Raw genomic sequence first — 18,359 nt, 5'->3', positions numbered from 1 at the left:
GCAGAGGGAGAGGAAGAGAGAACCTCCAGCAGATTCCACACCGATCCCAGAGCCTGACGAGGGGCTCAATCTCACAACCTTGAGATCACAATCTGAGCTGAAAACAAGAGTCAGATACTTAAGCGACTGCACCACCCAAGTGTCTCAGTCAACTGCATTTCTAAATATTAGCCGTAAACACGTGGACACCAAAATGTAAAATGCGATGCCACTTACAGTTGCTCAAAACAAAATTAAATACTTAGGTGTAAATCTAACAAAACATATAGACGACTTATATCCTGAAAATTGTAAAATGCTAATGAAAGAAATCAAAGAAGATCTAACTATATGGAGAAACATATTATGTTCATGTTTTGAAAGACCCAACATAATATCAATTCCCCCCCAAACTGATATGAAATTTTGAAATATCTATCAAAATCCCAATAAGATCTTATAGATATACACAGGACTTTTAAAGAGTGTATCTGAACAGGCAAAGAAACTAGAATAGCAGAAACAATTTTGGAAAAAGGAAGTGGAAGGAATCAGTCTATCAAATTTCAAGACATATAGCTGTGGTAATCAAGAACCCTATCAGACAAAAAACCTGTATCAAGAATATATAAAGTAGGGGCACCTGGGTGGCTCAGTGGGTTAAGCCTCTGTCTTCCGCTCAGGTCATGATCTCAGGGTCCTGGGATCAAGCCCCGAGTCGGGCTCTCTGCTCAGCAGGGAACCTGCTTCCCCCTCTCTCTCTGCCTGTCTCTCTGCCTACTTGTGATCTCTGTCTGTCAAATAAGTAAATAAAATCTTTAAAAAAGTAAAAAATAAATAAAAATAAAAATAAAGATATTTTTAAAAAAAGAATATACAAAGTGGAGCACCTGATTGGAGCAGCTGGTAGAGTATGCAACTTTTAATCTCAGGTCATGAGTTCAAGTCACATGTTGGGTGTGGAGCCTACTTAAAATAAAAAAAAAGAAACAAACAGAATTCTCACAACTCATATATAAAAGGGAAAAAATTCAACTTTTAAAATGAGCAGATTGAAACATGATTTCACAAAAGATGTATAAAGTGTCAATGTACAAACATCATCAATCATCTGGGAAATGGAAATCAAAACCACAGTGAGATATCACTATGCATTCATTTTTTTAAAGTATTTTTTTTTAACGATTTTATTTATTTATTTGACAGAGACACAGTGAGAGAGGGAACACAAGCACGGGGGTGGAAGAGGGAGAAGCAGGCTCTCTGCTGAGCAGGGAGCCCCTACACATTCATTTTAATGGCCCAAATTTTAAACACTGATTATCAGTGAGAATGTGAAACCACTGAAACTCCCATGTTGCTGATGAGAATGTAAAATGCATAGCCACTATGGAAAAAAATTTAGCAGTTTCTTATATAGTAAACTCTTCACTTAAAATACAACGCAGAGAGGGGTAACTGGGTGGCTCAGTTGTTAAGCTTCTGCCATTGGCTCAGGTCATGATCCCAGGGTCCTGGGATGGAGCCCCACATTGAGTCCCACATTGAGTCCCACGTTGGGCTCCCTGCTCAGCGAGAAGCCTGCTTCTCCCTCTCCCACTCCCCTTGCTTCTGTTCCCTCTCTCACTATCTGTGTCAAATAAGTAAATAAAATCTTCAAAAAAAGAATACAACCCAAAGAACTGAACTCATGTGTCACATGAAGACTTGTACACAGACATTTATAGCAGCTTTAACTGGAACCCAAACTGGAAAAAATCCAAATGCCCATTAACTGGTGAGTGGATAAACAAATTGTGGTATATCCATACAACGAAGCACAACTCAGCAACAAAGAGAAATGAACTAGTGATACTAGCAACTACTTGAAGAAATCTCAAAATATTACACCAACCAAAGAAATCAGACACAAAAGAGTATAATCTCTATTTGACCCCTTATATGAAATTCTGAAGAGACAAATCTAATTTCTGGTAACAAGAAATGGAAGTTTCAGTCTAGGACCAACTTTGAAGCGAGTGGGAAGAGGATGAATTGGAAAGGCCACAAGGAAACTTTTTGGAATGATGGAAATGTTCTCTACCCTGAGTGGAGCATGGGTCACACTAATCAAAATGTACACTTAAAATGAATACATTTTAATGTATGTAATTTATACACAAATTAGTTTTTGTTTAAATCAATAAAATTGATTTAAAAGAAACAATTCTCAGTCTTTGATGGATCAAAGAAGGAAATAGAGGAACTGAATATTATATTTAATTATGATAGATGAGAGAGAGAAAAATGAATAGAATATTCTATGCACACATTATTCTCAGAACAGTTTTTAAATTGATGATCTCATAGGTTACCAAGAAAAAAAATTAATCCTATAGAAGTAGGATTTCACTGATACATTCATATACTGTAATGCAATAAAATAAGAAATGGATTGCAAAATAATAAATAAACATCACTTGGAAAATTAAAAATGCCCTCATAAATAAAGCTTAAGTCAAAAACAAAATAACATTGCAACTACAGGCTGGAAAATAATTATGATAACACTGTATCAAACTTATGAGATGCTAAGGTAATGCTCAGAGAATAATTCATAACTTTTAATGTTATTTACTATGAAACAAAGAAGAATCAAAATAAATGAACTAAATGTTTCAGGAAGTAAAGAAGGGAAATTTAATGGATTTTCCTAAAGAAAGAGAAAAGAATTAACAAGGTTAAAGTTGATGAATTGGAAAAAAAGGAAACCAAGAATTAATAAAGCCTACATTTGGTTTTGAAAAATAGTAACAATAAGACAAAGTTCTGGCAGAACTAATCAAGGATTAGAGAGAGATAAGAAAGAAAAGCTAAATTAACATTATTTGGGTGATGTCAATGAAAATGGCAAGGCAAGGACATCCAGAAATTTGCTCCTTCATAAAAATAATGAGAGAACTGGCAAAAGTGGTCAGAACCAATTTTTTCAGAACTCTGGAAATTCACCAAAGGCTTGCAGTTACGTGGAAAGTGTTTGTTCAAGAAAAACAGCTGAATCCCAGTAAGAACAGAAAACTTTGTGGCATTTTAATTGCTTTAATCTGATCTTCCATTCTCCAGCTCTGCAGTAGTCTTGAAAACTAACAGACTACCTTTGGGATAAAAACCAGTAGCCTGATGGCTAAAGATGGAGCAGAACAGTACTATACCTACTTCAAAGCCTATTCCCAGTCACTTTTCATGATCTGCCCCGTCTGGTGAGTGCTTGGAAAAGTCCATGTTCAGGACTGTCTTTGATCTGATTCAGTGCTTGCCCCACGCAAGAAATCTCTTCCCTAGAGGTGTTTGTCAAAAACAATTACAGGCAATTTTTTAACATTCTGGCTCCCTGAGGTGGTGGAAAATAGTTGGACCAAACAAAAACAAAACAAAAAAGCTTAATAAAAGAACCTGGGAAATGAGATATGTGTTGGGCTTTGAAAAATCTCTGACACATTAAAATTTCAGCTGTCTTGAGGCACCTGAGCGGCTCAGTGGGTTAAGTCTCTGCCTTCAGCTCAGGTCATGATCTCAGAGTCCTGGGATGGAGCCCCGCATTGGGCTCTCTGCTCAGCAGGGAGCCTGCATCCCCCCCCACCCCCCCCCCCCCGCCTACTTGTGATCTCTTGTGATCTCTCTCTCACTGTCAAATAAATAAAATCTTTAAAAAAAATTTTCAGCTGCCTTTTTTTTTTTCCCTTCGGAAATTCACAAGCTGATCCTAAAATTCACATGAAAATACAAGGGACTAAGAATAGCCAAAACAACCTTGAAAAGGAAAAACAAAGTTGGAAGCCTCCTACTTTCCAATTTTAAAACTGAAGACGAAGCTTAAAATTGAAGACAAAGTAATCAGGACATCATGGTAGTGGCATCAGGAGAGACATATAGATCAGTGGTATAGAATTGAGAGTCCAGAAATAAACCCATACACCTATAGTCAACTGGCTTCCCACAGGGTGCTAAGAAATGTCAATGAAGAACAAATAGTCTTTTCAATAAATTATCCAGGAATAAGTGGCTGTCCACATCCATAAGAATAAAGTTGGAGCCCTACTTCATACCATATAGACCTACTTCACAAAGTGGATCAAAGGTAAAACAGAGACTAAAATTAGAAAACTCTTAGAAGAAAACTAAGTTTCAATTGTTGTGATTTTTAATTAAGCAGTATTTTCTTAGATAGAACATCTAAATCTCAAGCAACCAAAGGGGAACAAAATCAATAAATTTTATCAAAATTTAAAACTTCATCTTTTGCTCAGGCCCATGACTCCAGCAGGATGGGTAAGTGTCAAGGTATTTGTACCGCCAGGAAGCTCTGTGGCCACCAATGAGATCAGAAGTATCATGATAAACAGTACAAGAAAGCCCATTTGGGCACAGCCTGAAGGCCAACCCTTTTGAAGGCACTTCCCATACAAAGGAAATTGTGCTGGAAAAAAATAGGGGTAGATCCAAACAGAGTCTGCCATCAGGAAATGTGTCAGGGTCCAGCTAACCAAGAGTGGCAAAAAAAAAAATCACAGCCTTTGTACTCAATGATGGTTGTTTGAATTTTAGTGAGGAAAATGATGAAGTTCTGGTTGCTGGATTTGATCGCAAAGGTCATGCTGTAGGTGACGTTCCTGGAGTTCACTTTAAGATTGTCAAAGTAGCCAGTGTTTCTCTTGGCCTTGAACAAAGGCAAGAAAGAAAGACCAAGATCATAAGTTTTGATGGTGAAAACAGGTTAGTTAATTAGAAAATAGGTTAATCAACTTTCATATTCTAAAAAATTTCTTCAACTGGTATGCTTTGAAAGACACTATCAAGAAATTGAAAAGGCAACCCACGGGGCGCCTGGGTGGCTCAGTGGTTTAAGTCTCTGCCTTCAGCTCAAGTCTTGATCTCAGGGTCCTGGGATCGAGCCCCGCATCGGGCTCTCTGCTCAGTGGGGAGCCTGTTTCTCTGCTCAGTGAGGAGCCTGTTTCTCCCTCTCTCTCTGCCTGCCTCTCTGCCTACTTGTGACCTCTCTCTCTGTCAAATAAATAGATAAAATATTTAAAAAAAAAGAATGAAAGAAAAGGCAACCCACAAGAGGGAAGAACATATTTGTAAATCATATGATAATCATGTATCTGATAATGGCCTTGTATCAGAATATATAAAGAACTTCTACAACTTAACAATAAAAAGGCAAGGGTACCTAGTTGACTCAGTTGGTGGAGCGTGCAACTCTTGGTCTCTGGTTGTAAGTTCAGGCCCCACACTGGGTATAGAGATTACTAAACTAATAATAATAATAATAATAATTAAAAAATAATGAAAAGACAGATAACTTAAATGAAGATAACCAAATAGGCAAAGGATGTGAATTGGCATTTCTCCAAAGAATACATGCTTTAGGGAATTATAAATAAAAACTACAATGAGATACTACTCCATACCCGCCAGAATGACCCTAAATAGACAATAAAAAGTGTTAACAAGGATGTGGAGAAGTTGGAACTCTCATACATTTCTGGAAGTGATGTATAATGGTAAAGCCATTTTGAAAACCAGTTTGGTAGTTACTCAAAAGGATAAACATAGAGTTCCCATACAAGCCAGCAATTCCACCTCTAAGCATATGCCCAAAAGAATCGAAAACATGTGTTCACACAAAAAAACCGTACATGAATGTTCAGCATTATTTATAATGGCCAGAAAATGGAAACAACCCAAATCCTTGTCGAGGGTGAATATTATTCAGTCATGAAAAGGAATAAAATACTGATACATTTTACAATGTGGATGAATCTTAAAAATATTATGCCGAATGAAAGAAGCCAGACATGAAAGGCCACATATTGTGTGATCCCATTTGTATGAAATGTCCAGATTAGACAAATCCATAGAGACAGAAAATGTATCAGTGTTGCCAAGGGCCAAGGGGGAGGAGACATTGGGGAGTGACAGTTTTATGGGTGTCAGATCTCTTTTTGGAGTGATGAAAATATTCTGGAATTACATAGCAATTCTTGTAAACCCTGTGACTATACTAAAAATCAGTGAATGGTTCATTTTAAAAAGGGTGAATTTTATCTCAATACAAAAATTTACAGTATTGGGAATAATAAGGCAGTTTGAATCAAAGGTCTAGAGGGAAAAATGTTATTTGTAAGCACATATTACATAGAAATTAGCAAGTGCTCTATGCTTCAAAAATTAAAAATTTGAATGAACTAGATTATTTTATGAGACTATGTATCCCCAAAATGGATGCAAAAAGAAATAGAAAATGTGTATAGACTACAAATCACAGCTGAGTTCAAGACGGTTGTCAGAGAATCGTACCAAAAAGGCATTAAATCTATCTTGCTTCATCAGTAGATCTTTCAAACTCAAGTCTGATAAAATATACACATACGTAGAAAAGAAAACTAATAACCAGTCATGCTTTGGGTTATGGATATAAAATTTCTTTAAAAAAGAAAAGCACTATTGGATCCAGATGTACCTTAAAAAAATAATATCACCACCAAATAAGCTCATTATGAGAATAGAGGGTCAATTCAATATTAAAAGTCATTATTATAACTAATCATATTCATGTCAAAGATGGGAAACCATATTAAACTCTTTAGGTATCAGAGATCATGCTTATACAATTATTTTTTTAACCTATATCAAATCAAATGTTGGCATTATGTTTGATGGCAAAGCACTAGAAACACTGTAATTAAACTCAGAAAGAAGACAAGGTCCTCTATCATCAATGTTATTTGACTTTGTTATATAAGTGCTTCATAACATTGTTAGATGATAAACTGTACCAAAAGCATGGGCGATATTTAAAATATTTAACAATGAGATAGTTACATAAACCAACACATTCATTAAAAACATCAAAATTTAGTCCCTTTCACTTTCTAAGGAAACTAAGATATAAAATTGCCAATTAATAGAGGGTATAAGTAAATATTTTTTTTATCAGATAGACAATTGTAATAATTTCCAAACCATTTGCTGAATTTTAGAAACTCTTGGTGCAGTGTTGTAAAACACAACCATCTTAATTAAATGATGCTCTCTCTGAGCTACAATCTGACACATGAATTGGACCAAATTCTTTAAACAATTTACCATTAATGGTAGTCAGTGACTGACTTGGTTAAAAGCATGTCTTTTTTTTTTTTAAAGATTTTATTTATTTGTGAGAGAAAGCACAAGCAGGGGTAGGGGGCAGAGAGAGAGGGAGAAGTAGACTCCTTGCTAAGCAAGGAGCCTGATGCAGGGCTTGATTCCAGGACCCGGGATCATGAAGTGGGCCAAGGGCCAGTGCTTAACCGACTGAGCTGCCAGGGTGCCCCTAAAAGCATGTCTCTTAAGGTCCAAAATATTGTACACAGTTGTGACTCATCTCTCAGCTTCTGCTGAATTTTTTTGCCTATAGAATATTTGGGATTTTATATATTTAATTTCTATTATTAAATAAGCCACAAACTCACTTTCGATAATGCTGCATTTAGTTATAAAAATCATTTATTAATCTTCATTTATTTTTAATCCATGGGCTTTATAAACACTATTTTTGGTCAAATAATGGTCAAAGCAACATTAATAATTTGGTAAATTAAAGGACACAATTTATTAAAGAAAAATAAAATAAGGTAAATGAAGTTAAAATATTATTACTTGTTGTTAAACAATAAATATATTTCTGATAATTTATCAGTTTAATACATTTTCTCTTTGAACTAATCCTTTACCTTATTTAAAAGAGTATACTCTATTTTTATAAAATCTCCATTTTTCTTTCATTTTATATATTTAAACATTTTTAATCTGGGGACATTAATTGTCCCCTATACTTCATAAAACTTTCTATTAAGCTAAACACATCATTGGTATTTTAATGAATGAATTAGCTCCAAGTAAAATCTCTTTTTATTTTATTTATTTATTTACTTATTTGTCAGTCAGAGATAGAGAGAGAGGGTGCGCACAAGCAGGCAGAGTGGCAGGCAGAGGCAAAGAGAGAAGCAGGCTCCCTGCCAAGCAAGGAGCTGGATGCGGGACTCGATGCAGGACTCGACCCCAGGACCCCAGGCCAAAGGCAGCAACCTAACTGCCTGAGCCACCCAGCTGTCCCTAAAATCTCTATTTAAAAAAGAGGAATTGTTAACCATTTGCTTCACATCATAATTTTTGTTCAGTTGATCAACTTGAAATGAATTTCAAATTGCTTTTGTAATCCTGGCATTCTGGCCAACCATTGTAATTTTCATGGTCTCAATACCCAAATCCTCAGACGGATTCTAAATTTTTCCTGACATTACATGATGTACGGTAATAAATTAAGAAAACATTTATAATTACTTACTTACTTTATGTATTTTATTGCATCATTCAAGGATAATTGAATTCAGTGACTTGGACAGTGCCAAATTAAAACATTCAGAAATTTTCCTAAATTTTGGCTGTAACTGCAGACTGTGTCCCTTGCTCTTCACAGGCACTGTTTGTATAAAATCCAATAAGGTTTTCATGAAAATATTTTTCATTGAAACCATTTTTCTCATGTGTCAACAATAAATTTTGATAAATTATTTCAGATGTTGTTCCTTCCTGCTTCGTGAGATCAACAAAAGCCATTAAATTATCTTCAAAGTCTTGAATTTCACATTTTAAGTAAATTATTAAAACTAGTTTATATGAAACAGTTGAAGCTTCATCAATAATGATTGAAATTTTACTGCCTTGATTTATACATTTTCCCAAAACTTGTTTTCTCATACCGGCAGATAAATATTTTGCAACAAACAAGTTCATAAATGTAGAGTGCCATGATAAACCCATACTGACATTGCTCTTTTTAAAAGTTCTATTAAATATTTTATATTTGACAATGTTCAATTAGTTTTAACCACATGGATGGTATTTTCTAGATGCTTTTCATGTGCTTTATCAATATGGTGATACATTTTTCAGAAGTTTTTGCTATAGGCCATGTTTTTTATGTGAAACTGATTTATAACATTCTTAACAATTTTCCTCGTCGAGGAGAGAAACTTTTCTTTACTTAAACCATGAGTTTTAACAGAACGTAATTGTCATTTGATGAACGTATCACACTTCAACGTTTAGTTCTGTACGTTTGCACGCTGGTCGTCTGAGCAACACTTCATGCTAACTCTAGTCACTCATGTTATTTTTATTGGAGTAACTGCATTGTTTTCATGCCATTTATACAACTTCTTCATTTTATTTTCTTTTGTTTCTTACGCGGTATCAAAAGATGCCCGGGTTTTGGTTTCCGTTTAGTACAAGAAGCTGTTGCAGGAGTGGTTCATGATTAACATTTCTTCTTTGGTCTTCCACGGTCAGAAGATTCATATTTATAATATTTTAAGAGAACATGAAGAAACTTATCCAGACTCTATGATATCTTCACTCTGGGTTTCATTTTTAATATCTTATTCTTCAGTTTATAAACATCAGAATCTTGCACCATGATGAGCTGTACAAAGAATTATAGCACACTAACTGTAAAAGGAATGTAAGATTTGAAATATTTAGAGGAGGGGCAATTACATAATTTGGGCATAATAATAAATTGTGAATTCTCCCAGAACAGTGGTTCTCAAACTTTTGGTCTCATGACCCTTTTACAGAGTTAAAAATTAGGGCTGTCTTAGGTCTTTTGTTTATGTGGGTGGTATCTATCAGATGCTTATGCTATTAGAATTTACAACCAAGGGGTGCCTGGGTGGCTCAGTGGGTTAAGCCTCTGCCTTCTCAGGTCATGGTCTCAGGGTCCTGGGATCAAGCCCTGCACCGGGCTCTCTGTCAGCAGGGAGCCTGCTTCCTCCTCTCTCTCTCTGCCTGTCTCTCCGCCCACTTGTGATCTCTGTCAAATAAATAAATAAAATCTTGAAAAAAAAAAGAATTTAAAACTGAGAACTTTTCATTTTTTTATTTATTTGGTTAAAAATAACAGTAATAAGCTAGTGAAGGTTATCATAAAATAGTTTATGAAAATAATTGTTTTCCAAAAAGAAAAAAAAAATAGTGAGAGGGTACTACCATTGTTTTACATTTTTGCAAATCTCTTTAATGTCAGGCTTAATAGAATTCAGCTGGATGCTGAGGTCTGCTTCTGGGTCCAATCTGTTGTGATATCACACATCACGTAGCCTCTGGAAAACTCCACTCACACTCATGAGGAAAAGAGCGGAAAAGGCAAAAGATGTGTTGGTATCATTCGTTTTTGTCCTCACAGATTCCTAAAAGGGTCTCAGAGACCTCCAGAGGTCACCAACCCACAGGTTGAGAACCACTGGTCTAAAGTACGGAGTGCTTCTCAGAGAATGTGCCAGGAAGCCTTGCTGCCTTCCGCGAAACCGGCCAGGCTGGCATGAAAGGCGACATGAATGGTTCCGATGTCACTCTGGTGGGAGGCCCACTGCCCATCGCTTGTTGTCAATGCTACAGCCACTGACTTGAATTAATGGAGTTACATTGGAATCTCTAGCATTAACTGGCTTTCTGTACCTTGCTGTTAGGGATACGCTCCTTAAACTGCTAAGGAAGTATTTCCAAATTTAAAGATGGGTAGACCAGACCGGTAACTACCAGATACGGAATATCAGCTCTGCTGAGAATTATAAATATTTCAGATGGAGAGTTAGAATCATCACTCTTTGGTGGTGATGTACTGACATAGAAAGCCAAGAAAATAAAACAAAAAATTCAGAGTACTTCGGGCATTTGCTTAGAAAAATCTATTGCTAAATAAAAATGGGATTGTGTCTGTGTGTTTGTGTGTGAATCAACATTTATACTGATACACACCTATATATACCTTTCCTTTATAGCAAAGACCGTTCAAACTTTATAAATATATGCAAAACATATATGAAGACCAGAACCAGATTGAGGACATGACACAAGCTGTATCATTATCCTAAACGAGAGGGTTCAATATTGTTTTTTTGTTTTTTTCTAAAGATTTTATTTATTTGACAGAGAGAGAGATCACAAGTAGACAGGCAGACAGAGAGAGTGAGAGGGAAGCAGGCTCCCCGCCGAGCAGAGAGCCCGATGCGGGACTGGATCCCAGGACCCTGAGAGCATGACCCGAGCCGAAGGCAGCGGCTTAACCCACTGAGCCACCCAGGTGCCCCGAGAGGGTTCAATATTGTTAACGCTCCCCAAGTTAATCTGTGTATTTAACATAGCTCTGTCAAAAAATGCTATTAATTTTGAACTTGATAAAATTCTTTTTAAAGTGTTTATAGAGAACTAAATTTGATTTTTAAAAAAATAGGCAAGAAGAGCAAAACAAAATCTCGAGGAGAAGAACAGGGTGTGAGTGTTGGGTCTGTTTGATTAAAGGTGAATATGTATTAAAAATCTGCAGTATCGGGCGCCTGGGTGGCTCAGTCGGTTAAGCTTCTGCCTTTGGCTCAGGTCATGATCTCAGGGTCCTGGGATCGAGTCCCACATCAAGGAACCTGTTTTCCCTCTCCCTCTGCTGCTTCCCTTGCTTGTGTTCTTTCACTCTATCTGTCCAATTAAATAAATGAAATCTTTTTTAAAAAATTGCAGTATGAAAATAACGTAGTTCTGAAACTAGAATAAATAGGTCCATTACTGAAACAATAGAAAGTCCCCAGAACACCTCAGGTACATACCAATTTAGGAAGTACCATGGGGGACATCTCAAATTCAAAGGAAAAAGAGGGTTATTCGATAAATGGTGGTACAACTGGCTAGTCATTTTGGAGAAAAAAATGATGCCTAAGTCATATCATACACCAAAATGAATCCCAGGAGCATCAAAGATTTAAATATCAAGGAGATAGAGCAATTAGACAAAATATTTATATAATCTTGAAATAGAAAAAGCTCTTCAAAGCATAGGGGAAAAAAAAGACTTGGCCACACAGTAATTTTAAAATTGCATTAAAAAAATGAATAGAGTCAAAATAAAGACCCAAAGATCAATAGGGAAAACTCGAACATTCCAGTAGAAACGTGGACAGCTATAGGCAGATTTACGATTAAACAGGAGTGGCCAGAAAGCACAGGAAAAGATGCTCAACTTGATTGTATCAAAGACTGACATAAGAAGGAGGTATCAGTTTTCATCTTGCATACTGGTCAAGAGTTCAGATGAGTCATGCTATCCACCAGGTAATGTGTGGAGAAGAGAAAAAAAAATTTTTTTAAAGATTTTACTTATTTGTTTGACAGACAGAGATCACAAGTAGGCAGAGAGGCAGGCAGAGAGAGAGGAGGAAACAGGCTCGCTGCTGAACAGAGAGCCTGATGTGGGGCTTGATCCCAGGAACCCAGGATCATGGCCTGATCTGAAGGCAGAGGGGTTAACCCACTGAGCCACCCAGGTGCCCTGGAGAAGAGAAAATTTGAGCCAGAACAATGGTTTGGGATGGAGTAGAGGCAGATTTGGAAGTTATTTTGGTGAATTCTCTTTTTTTTTAAGATTTTATTTATTTATTTGACAGAGAGAGAGAGATCACAAGTAAGCAGAGAGATGGGGGGAAGCAGGCTTCCCGCCAAGCAGAGAGCCCAATGCAGGACTCGATCCCAGGACTCTGAGACCAAGACTCGAGCTGAAGGCAGAGGCTCAACCCACTGAACCACCCAGGTGCCCCTATTTCAGTGAATTCTTAAAATGCTCATAATTCTGATGCGGCAATTCCATTTAAAAAATATTCAGGAAGGTTCATAACAAGGAATGTTCAAGAAGCTCTTCACAATATTATCTCTGTCAATGAAAATATCAGAAACAACCTAAATGATCAATAATAAAGGTTTGGTATATATATATTGGCATATATACATATATATTCCATTTAATAAAGGTTTGGCATATTCTGATATACCATATATTATCTCATATATACCATACCATAAGGGGATGGCATATCCATGTAATGAAATATACTATCATTAAAATGTTAAAATACATATTTATTGACCTAGAGACAGGTTCATGACACAGCTATAAATGGACCATCCCAGGCAGCACATAGAATCTTACTTCATTGTTTTTATTTTTTTTAAGATTTTATTTATTTATTTGACAGAGAGATCACAAGTAGGCAGAGAGAGAGGGGGAAATAGGCTCCCTGCCGAGCAGAGAGCCTGACTCGCGACTCAATCCCAGGACCCTGAGATCATGACCTGAGCCGAAGGCAGAGACTTTAACCCACTGAGCCACCCAGGCGCCCGACTTCATTGTTTTTAAAAGCTTGCTGCTTACATTTGTGTATTGTATATAAGTGTAGAAAGTATTTATCAGGCTGTACAATAAAATACTAAGATTCAGAGCTTTAGTGGGAGGCTTAAAATGATTTTTCTTTTTTGCCATTTTTGCTGATTTTTTCAACACTAGACATGGAGGACTTTTGCCAATAATATTGCTTTTAAATCATGCTTAGGCTGCCACCCAACTAAGTTCGGTCTTTAATACTTCAGAAACCCGTGTTCCGTCAGCTCCACGCGGAGGGAAATCCAGGGGATGGAACCCAAAGGGCTGGCCCAGGCTCTGGAAGACTATGTCGTGGCCATTATAAACGGTATAAATAGACGATGCGAGAAGACTGCCAGGCTGTCTGGGTGTCTGGGGAGCTGCAGCCCATGTGCATCTTTCTCGGGCTGGAGAAAAAGCTCCCTCGAAAGCCCCAGCCAGTCAAGAACGATCTGTGTGTTGAGTTGCCCTCATCTCAGGGATCTAGGCTTCCGTTCCCTCTGCCAGGGGATCAGACATGGGTCCACGAGCGCATGGACGCTGCCCCCTGGCCTCTCTGGTTCCATTTTCCGGTGTGCGTTTGTTTGTTTTTAAGATTTTATTTATTTATTTATTTGACAGAAATTACAAATAGGCAGAGAAGCAAGCGGGGGGGGGGGGCACGCGAGGAGCAGGCTCCCCGCTGAGCAGAGAGCCTGATGCGGGGCTCGATCCCAGGACCCTGAGACCACAACCAGAGCTGAAGGCAGAGGCTTAACCCACTGAGCCATCCAGGCGCTCCCATTCTCTGTTTTGCTGACAACTGATCACCACTCCTCTTTAGGTCCCACTGTGCCCCTGAGAAGGGCGGACGTGGCCATGCCCAGTTTACCACTAGCAGCTTCCATCCTCACCGACCCCGCTGCCCCGAACACAGCCAAGCGATTCATCACCCACATTATTAGCTGCTTATGGACCTGTATCTTCTTCCATCAGATTTGGCCTTCCACTAGCCCAGGCAGCTACCTGGTTTGTCGCTGAGGCCCTAGCACTTGGCCAGGTGCAGTAAACCCCTTACTAACCCGTGAAAATTTGGGATGAAATCTCATTTTTGCCTCCTATTCCCAATACCACTCTCACTTATTCAACAAGTATTCATGGAGGAACGGGGCTTTATCTCTGTGCCTGGGATATCCTAACCCTAATCTGCTTTTTCTGCCTAAGTAGTGCCCACCAACAGCTGGCAAAAACCTTGTCCGCAACTGGTGAGAAGCCAGAGGGACTGAGGTTTTGGCATGGATTGAGAAAGAGCTGGCAGCCTTCCTCCTACTCCTTCCACCTGGCTCCCTCAGCGAGAGGGGCGAGCCAAGGCTTAGGACCGAGTACTCCAAGAGCATAGGATTTGGGGATCAAATAACAATTCAACCACTTAAACGCTGTGTGACCTTGGGCAACTGACTTTCCCTCTCTGAGACTGCTTCCTCACCTATAAACTTGGAGCTCATAATAGTGGATACCTCACAGAATAGTTTCTATTTTATGTGAAATAATGTATACGAAGATCACAGACGAGCTCAGAAGCAGAGTTTCCCTTGTTGCTCTTATTAGCCTTGTGGTTAATTACATTTATTAGATGCGTCAACTCTGGTCAGACTGAAGAACTGCCTGAGAAACCCCCTGCCCCACTACCTGCCATTCTCCATAGACTTGGGTCATGGGGAGACTTGAGACCTCCCGTCACGGGGAGCCTTGAGACCTCTCGTTCCACCGACAAGGCCCAGAGGAGATGTGACTTGGCTAAGGTCACCCAGGGAGCCTGCTGTGGCCATCGAGAGTCCCAAGTCCCTCCTCCCCCCAGCCACATGTTTTCTCGGAAGAGGCGAGTCTTAAAAAAAAAAAAAAAAAATGGAAGTTCCGAGAAGAGGGGATTCCCCTCTTTCCCTCGCCTTGTGTTTGGCCGGCACAGCTGTCTTTGCACCATCAGTGGGTGGTGAAGCCAGGCTGGTCTCTATGGCTGCGGCTGCGTGTTTTACATTTGCTAACTTCAGCTCAGCTGCCACTCGCTGCTCCACCCTGCACAGGCACACTCCGAAGAGCTGGCAGAGGGGGGCTCCCCTCTGCCTCAGGAAACAGATGCCTCTTGGCTGGAAGACGGCCATCACCCACGTGCGGCTTCTGAACCCAGAGCGCAGCAGGCTGGGGTGTTAGAATGCCAGCGCCTGCTTCCAGCGAAACCACACCACCAGCTGGTAAGGATCCCTGTTTCCCATCCTCTGAGGTTCCCAGCCCAGCGTTTCCCTGCCTGGCGGAACAGTGGTTCTGCAAGAGACTCTGGGATGGAGGAGGCCGTGCTCAGAAACGTGGGGAGGTGTGCAAACTGTATTTCCCTCCTGGAGAAGTTCGTGGCCAGTAGGCATCATAAAACCCCCAAAAAAGGCTTAGGAAGGGAACTGTCAACTCACGTTGAATTTGCATTCTCCAAATTTATTTGATCATGGAATACCACCTTTTTAAAAAAATTATGTTAGTCACTGTATGGTACATCATTAGTTTTTTTTTGCTGTAGTGTTCCATGATTCATTGTTTGTGTGTAACACCCAGTGCTCCTTATAGTACGTACCCTCCTTAATACCCATCACTGGGCTCACCCATCTCCCAGACCCCTCAGTCTGATTCCCGGAGTCCATAGTCTTTCATGGTTCATTTCCCCCTCTGATATCTCTGCTTTGATTTTCCCTTTCCTTTTCCTCCATGCTATTCCTTACGTTCCACAAATAAGTGAAACCATATGATAATTGTCTTTCTCTGCTTGACTTCTTTCACTCAGCAAATCTCCTCCCGTCCCGTCCATGTTGATACAAAAGTTGCATGTTCTTCCTTTCTGATGGCTGAGTAATATTCCATTGTGTATATGGACCACATCTTCTCTATCCATTCGTCTGTTGAAGGGCATCTCAGCTCCTTCCACAGTTTGGCTATTGTGGACATTGCTGCTATGAACACTGGGGTGCATATGACCTTCTTTTCTTTTAAGATTTTATTTATTTATTTGACAGAGACAAAGATCACAAGTAGGCAGAGAGGGAGGCAGAGAGAGAGGGGGAAGTAGGCTTCCCGCTGAGTAGAGAGCCTGATGCGCGGCTCCATCCCAGGACCCTGAGATCATGACCTGAGCCGAAGGTAGAGGCTTAACCCACTGAGCCACCCAGGCGCCCCAACCCCTTCTTCTCATTACATCCATCTCTTTGGGGTAAATACCCAGTAGTGCAATTGCCGGGTCATAGGGTACCTGGAATACTACCTTTTACAAATGAAAATAGCCATGAAGGTGGTTGGTTCCCTCCCTTCTGCCTGGTCTCTGATGAAGTGTCTCCTCAGAGGACCTTTCTGGTCCACCTGGCTAACACAGCACGCCGAAATTTTCTCTATCTTCACCCTGCTTTGTGTTTCTCCATAACACTTATCACACTGTGCTGCGTTTGCTTTTATATTTTTTTCTCTTTACGTAAGAGTATATTTATTTTTATATTTTATGTTGATATTTTTCTCTCTCTAGACTGTGAGCTCTGTGGTGGGAAATGTCTTCTGCGTGGCTGTGTTTGCATTCTCTGGCACATAATAGGTGATCAGTAGATGCTGTTGAACAAATGAACATTCCTGCAAAAGAATTCAGTGCCCAGCCCCTCAGTAAGCAAGTTCTTTGGATGTCAGCCCCAAAGTGGTCTGGGATACTATCTTTGTCTCAGACATGAGCCAATTGGTGTAGCTTCAACTTGGTTGCACAGATTACTATGGGCTCCATGATGAAAACAGTCTGACAAAATTTCGCAAAAGCGAAAGTTGTGATCAAAATTGAAACAGAAATGCAGACGAGTCCTTACAATAGCTCACAACTCCATCAGAAGTGCCATCTGGATATCCCCGTCTTCCTCCTCCCATTTAATATGTATCTCCTTGTATCTCCTCTTGTTCTGTGCTGCATACTATACGAATCACCTGACATACCTTATCTCACTTAGTCCTCCCAACCACGTCATGAGGAAGGGATTATCGTGTCCATTTTGCAGATGAGGAAACAGACTCAAAGGGCTTAAGCAAGATCCTTAAAAAGAGAACAGACTTATAGATCAGTTTGGGGAGAATTGATGACAATTTTGAGTTTCCCAATCCATGAACATTGGATATTTCCCAATTTTAGTTCTTCTTGAATTTCCCTCAGAAATGTTTTATGGTTTATAGTCTCCATGTCTAGCACTCCTTTTATTAAATTTATTCCTAAGCATTTTATTCTTTTTCATTGTGAATGGAATCACTTAATTGGATGGTTTGTTGCTAGGATATAGAAATATAATTCATATTTGCACATTGAACTTGTATCCTGTGACCTTTCTCCATTTGTTTCTCAGCTGTCACATCTCTTTTGTGCACTCCTGGCGTTGGGCACATAAAGGATCGTGTGATCTGTGATTTTACATTTTTTCCTTTTTAATGTCTACATTACTTTTGGTTTTGTTTGTTGTTTTTGCCTTATGGCATTGGCAGAAACTTCCTCTCTCTCTCGCTCTGTCTCTGTCAAATAAATACATAAAAGTTTTAAAAACAAACAAAAAAGGATAAAACATTTAGTCTTTCACCATTAAGTAAGATGTTAACAGTGGATTTTTTTGCAGATGCCTCTCTTTCCCTAGTTTGTTGCATTTTATTGTGGACTGTTGTTAGATTTTTGTCAAGTGATTTTTCTGTGTCTATTGAGATGGTTTTGTGCTTGTTTTGTTTTTATTCTATTAATAAGATGCATCGTACTGATTGACATCTGTGTGTTGAACCAACCTTGCATTTCTGAAATAAAACCCACTTAGTCATGGTGTTTAATACTTTTACAGTGCCGCTGAATTCACTTTGCTAGTTTTTTTTTTTTTTTTTTAGATTTTATTTATTTATTTGACAGAGAGAGACACACAGTGAGAGAGGGAACACAAGCAGGGGAAGTGGGAGAGGGAGAAGCAGGCTTCCCGCCAAGCAGGGAGTGCAGTGCAGGGCTTGATCCCAGGACCCTGGGATCATGACCTGAACTGAAGGCAGACACTTAATGACTGAGTCATCCATGCGCTCCTCTTTTCTAGTATTTTGTTGGGGA

The 18,359-nt window shown here is 39.1% G+C and overlaps 1 pseudogene; it reads left to right on the top strand.

Moving 5' to 3' along the window:
* Positions 1-4,283: 4,283 nt before the first annotated feature.
* LOC123953506 lies at positions 4,284-4,712 on the top strand (annotated as a pseudogene).
* The last annotated feature ends 13,647 nt before the right edge of the window (positions 4,713-18,359 follow it).

Source organism: Meles meles, chromosome 11, assembly GCF_922984935.1.
Source record: "Meles meles chromosome 11, mMelMel3.1 paternal haplotype, whole genome shotgun sequence".
NCBI classification, from domain to species: domain Eukaryota; kingdom Metazoa; phylum Chordata; class Mammalia; order Carnivora; family Mustelidae; genus Meles; species Meles meles.
The sequence above is the reverse complement of the archived record's forward strand: the minus strand, read 5'-3'. Positions and strand labels throughout refer to the sequence as shown.